Below are 6,000 nucleotides of genomic sequence, written 5' to 3' on the forward strand. Positions count from 1 at the left end.
CCCTTAGACTCACCACCTCCTTTTCATCTTCTTCTTCATTTTTGTCATCTTCCTCCATTCGTCTTCCCACAGACCCACACAAATTTCTCTGTGCTGTTTCTTCAGCGTTCTTCGAGCCTCTCTCCCAAAGTCCTTCATCTTTGCAGATTCGTCTTCGCATCTTCTTCTTCTTCTTTTAACTCAGATCCAGAGCCATGGAGCCAGAAAAACTCTGCTACTCGCCCAAAAAATTTGCTCTGTTATTTTCTTTTAATTACAGAAGCAGATGGAAGTCAAATGCACGCATTGAGGTCACAAAATCACAAACCCAATAATAGACAGAACCCCTAGTCACCAAAATCCTCAAAACAATAGCCAGATGCCCAAATCAGTAAAAAAATAAAAACAAACCCCTTAATTCCAGTCATATTTAATTTAGCATGAGAACGATTATTTACTCTAATTTACAGAGAAAACAAAGTTAATGCCAACATCAAAAATGGAGAAAACAAAGTCCAAAAGCTTTTCCATGGACACCCAAAAGTAGAAAAGCAGGTGAGATGGAGATGGAGATGAATGGATTTAAGATACGATATAAAGAGAAAGAGGGAGAAGAAAACAAAATGGAGAAGGAGAGGGAGAGAATGGAGATAGAGATCGAGGGAGGGAGGGAGAGAGAGGGCCAAATAGTTAGGAGGATGACGGCCTTCTGAAAACATGGAACACCAAAACTCAAGATTGCTTTTGATCCACAGGATGGCAAGCCACAGGATGTTGACGTGTCAGCCGGTTGTATCATGGTTTCGCATGGACGGTTGTACCTAGTAGGATTGGGGTTAAAAACCCTTCCCCATTCCCATATCCTCTCTCTCTCTCTCTCTCTCTCTCTCTCTCTCACACACACACACACACACATTCCAAAAAAACCCTAGCCTCTCTCCCTCAGTGCCGATTGAAGAAACCCGATCATCCTCGTGACCCCATCATTGCTGTTGCCGACTCGCTGTCATCCTCGTGACATCAAGGTTTGTTCTCTGCATTTTATTCTGATTTGGGTCTATTTTATGCTCAAATTTCATGATTGATTTTGCAAATGCTTGAGTTTGCATCACAGATTTACTTGATGAGATGGAATTGATCATTTAATTTTAGAGATGAGTAGTTTAGATTGATTAATTTTATTTTAAGATTTAAAAAAGTGGTGGGTTCCCTTAACAATTAAAAATATCTCTGAAGAAATTTTTATGAATTTCTTTTTTATGAATTTCTTTTTCAAAATTTTGGAAATTAAAAATGTTAAAAGATGTTATAGATTAATTAAGAAAAGACCTGTCTTTAAATGTGGTGAAATGTGCTTCCTTTTCTCTGTGTAGTTCCTTTTAGTGGCTATACTAGTCTATGAAATGGTAGGCTAAAAGTAGTTGGAAGAAATTAATATATAGTGTTGGATTACATTAAGGTCTAGATGAATGTAATGAACTGAAGAAGAAAATTATGTCCAATATAGGGGGGAACTTAAGGTGGCCGCATTGACTATTATGTGTGTAACACCCGGGCCCAGCCAAGCCTACTTTACAAAATTTTTGGCTTTATAGTCAAGAAAAGCCCATTTGGGATTGCAAGTAAATATATATATATTTTTTTTGAAAAGAGAGTTCGGACCTAAGATATTTTTTGGAGGATTATAATTTTTCAATAGCTGATAATTAGGTTTAAAATCTTTTAATGGACCACGTGGATCTTCACTCGAAAAATTTATCGGACAAGTGTATATTTTTTGGTTGAGTCGAGGCCCAAAACTTAAGAAAAAAGGCAATGCATTAATCTCATACTTGATCCAAGACGTGGGCCGATTATATATATATTTTTAGGCTAAAGAGCCTAGGCCCATGGAATGATTCTAGACTCCCTGTCGCACGGTTTCACGTCTACTTTCCATTTTCATGCACATCCCTCCTTCCCTTTTCTTTAGGTTTAATCTTTTCCTACTTATAGCTTATACATATGTTAAGGATCCTCAACCCTAGAATAAGTGCCACACATCCTCCCCTTCATAGAAGTGTCAAACCGAGATCTCCACTCCGCTGCCGCTAGCGAAAACCCTATGCCACACCCCTTTGAAGCCATCCCTTCCAAGCACACAACCCTTGCGTGATCATCCACCAGGAAAATCTAACCATGCACCGCTGCCTCTCCACATTTTTGACTCAGCCTTCATTCAGTGTTTCGCCGTGTGCCACCTCCACTTGACCACCACAGAAGCTCCAGCTCTCCCTCTCCCCGTCATCTCTGGCCATTGCCCAACCCTTGTAAAACCGCAAGTTCTCCTCTGTTTTTACAACCCAAAAACAGAGCAAATGGTTGCTCCTCCAGGCACGACAAATAGCCATTGCAGACCCTTCCCGGCATCCCATCGTAAGCCACCGGATGCAAGGTGTCGGTAGCGCGTAATACAACAGGACTTCACGTCAGTGCATCCCAGTCTGCTCAATTGTACTCCTCACCACCGCAGCACTGCAGAAATCCACTGCTCCCACCTTGAGCCGCTGCAACCATCCTCCACCAAGAGCTCCTTCTGCCTCACGCCACCTCAGCCTTGCTGCCTCACGGTTATCTCCCTCTCTGTTTCTCTCTCGTGTATCTCTCACCCTTTGTTCTCTCTCATCACTCTCTCTCTTCCAGTGCACTGCCATTGTAACCACCAGGGCCCACCGCTCCCAACTCTGTCATAGTTCCACTCTTCACGGTGAACCTCTATCGCATACGTAGCCTCTGTTTTCATTCAAAGAATTTGTTTTTTTACGTGAGTGTAATTGCATGCTACTAAGCCATATTTTACACTAATATCGTTAATTACTTTTTTTCTTTTTTTTACCCTTTGAACTTCAAGCTGTGTTAATGTGTTTTAAAATTTTTAATACGTGTTAATAAACTATATTTTAATTATGATTACAGAAATCAACCAAGTAATTTAACATGTTATTAAGTAAAGATTTATTTTAAGAATAAACGATAATAGTGTAATGTTATTTTTACACTTTAGATATGATTTAGTCTATTAAAAGAATAGTTATGGTTTATTTTAAACTATTTTGGGATAATTATATTATCTAGTATTAAACTTTATAGTTTGTCTTCAATAGTAAATAAGTTAGGTTTTAATGTTTTAGTCGGAGTTATTAAGTTGGATATTGATGATTTTAGAAAGTGATGTTATATTTTGAGGTTATGAGCATTTTAGGTTTTAAGGAATTAAAAAATTTTATTTTAGAAGCTTAGCCTTAAATATTCAAATACATGTTCAATTGGCATTTACGGGAATTACATGATTTTTATAGGTGACAATTAATATTTGTTCAGCATTTTTGAGGAAAATTCTGAAAAACTAAGAAGTCCAGGTAAGTAGGGATCCTGTGCTAGACTTTGTATAAAAATATAAAATGAGCTGAGGTTATTTTTTTTTTTTTAAAAATATGCATGTTTTGTTATGAAAAGAAATCTGAAACGACCTCCATTATTTGTTCTGCATGACTCATGAAATTCTGCATAAGAATAAAGTACTTTCTATCATGACTGGTGTAGACATGAACAAAATTTTGGCATTCTATTTTTGAATTATGTAAAAGATAGCGAATATGAAAAATTATGCATAAATCATATTTTTGTGATCTGATTCTATTATGTTTTGTTCTGAAAATTTTCTGTACTCTGATATGATATGATGTGATTTTTGAAACGCTTGGCATGACATTCTGTTTATGTTATGTTTTGGCCTTACCACGAGTGTAAAACTATAGCCTCTATTAGGGTTGGTACCAATTTTTCTGTTTATGGTGCACTCACTTTGGAAACAAAGTGGTTTTCTGCGTTGTCTTTTCTACGTGTACACTCGGGGCTTCGAGAATAATAAGGGAAAAATTCACATTCTGTTTCTACTTGGTTGGCCACCGGGATTTGCACAACCCTACCACGGGGTTAAACATAGAATTCTGCTGATATGATGTTTCAGTTATGCTTTGCCAAGGAAATTTTGAATAAGAATATTTTTTATCTTTTGCTCTGACATTTTTTATAATATGTTTTGACCTTGCATTCTGAAAATAAAAAGTGTTTTGTTCTGCATTTTGAACTCTGTAAATACTCATGTTTGCATTCTTATATATGTTCTCTGCTTACTAAGTTGTTGATAACTCACCCCTTATCTCCATAATATGTTTCAGATAATTTTGATGCAACAGCTGGAAGTCAGGAATAGGGAGTACTTGCAACTTTTGTTGATCATAGAAGACTATGTGCCTTAGGGTACAAGGACTTTTTGGAGAATCTTTTTGGTAGTGTTGATATTTTATGTGGCTTTGCTAATTTGGGTAATGGATATTCCTAGTCTTTGTGAAAATGTTTATGTATATTATTAAGACACTTCTGATGTGCCGTTTTGTAGGAACATGGATATTTGTGTTAAACAAATAGGTTAATATGTTATGGAGACTTCGGTTTATTTTAAAAGTGCTATTGGAGATGATTTGAGGTAACATGAGTTAACTCTGCAGACCCACGGGGACAGGGCATTACAATGTGCCATACATGACTGCCTCATTTTTCATATACATAAACCCAAAATTAAGAGCTTGCCTCATTTTTCAAACATGCACTAACAAATTTAGAAGAAAAAGGTTTGGAAATAATAAGCCTACATTTTAGACTATTTTTCCAGTTGCATGCATACATGAATATTGTTGAAGACAACTCGTATTTGACACATCCACACATTAAGAATTTATTGGGTTTAGCAGAAGAATTAATTCGTTGACTCGAGCAACTTTTTGTATCTGTCTCCCTATTTATTATTATTATTTTTTAGAAAGAGCCGGTAGCCACCCACATAGCGGCCCCGTCCCAAGTTTATTAATAAGCCCTCACTTGTGGCGGATGAATACCGTGGTTACATTCAAGGAAAACACCAATCAACAAAAAACATAAAGCAAAATAATCAAACAAAACAAGCCTATAAAACTTAGCAATAGTAAACATCAAAGGCATCTTAATGAAGGAATGCCAAACAAATCCAAACGCAACAATCCTTTAAGGGCCCAGGGCAAAATAGAATTATTAGTATAGACCAAATCGACGCCATTTGCACCATCCTTTGCCAACAAATCCGCCATCTTATTCCCTTCGCGTAACACACGCTGAAACCGACAAGTAATGACTTGAGTGAAACTAACAATCTCTTCCCAGTAATCCTCTAGGTACCAAATCCCACACCTTCCCCTATTCCACCAAGAAATAATCACCAAAGAGTCAACCTCTACAATCACATTCAGAATATGAAGAGATTTACAAAGCCGCAAACCAGTAAGAAGCGCAAGTAACTCCGCTTTATTATTAGAGCCAAAACCACTCGGAGAGGCAAAAGCTTGCACAAGCTGTCCCTGATCATTGTGAATAACACCACCAATACCACTAGACCCCGGGTTCCCAAGACTACTACCATTTGTATTCAATTTAAACCACCCTGAAGACAATTTTTTCCACTTGACTAATTTGCATCGCCTTACCTTTAATGGAGTCGGTTTTATCTGTAAAGCCTCAAGAATCATGGCATCATAACGGGACAAACTATAAGCATTATCAACTGCCTGGCAAAGAGTACCAATCCACATACAAATAGATTTGATAACCGCATCATAAGCTTCCAATTTACCCTCCATTTGAGCCAGACATCTCCTTCTCCTAATTCTCCAAGTAATAATGATAGGGAGTAAACCAATAATAACACCCACCTGAGAATTAGATTGGGCACACCGGAACCAAGAGGAGACATGCAGCTTCCAATTACTACCAACCAGAAGTCCAAAGACATTACTGAAAAATGACCATATTTGTTTTGGAAAATCTCCCTCAATGAGAACATGGTTAATATCTCCATAATGACCTGCAATACAGCAATCACATTTGGAAACAATAGAGATGCCAACACGATGCAATTTGTCATCTACACTCAAAGCCCTATGCCAAGCC

The sequence above is a fragment of the Juglans regia genome, chromosome 7, assembly GCF_001411555.2.
Source record: "Juglans regia cultivar Chandler chromosome 7, Walnut 2.0, whole genome shotgun sequence".
In the NCBI taxonomy this organism is placed as follows: Eukaryota; Viridiplantae; Streptophyta; class Magnoliopsida; order Fagales; family Juglandaceae; genus Juglans; species Juglans regia.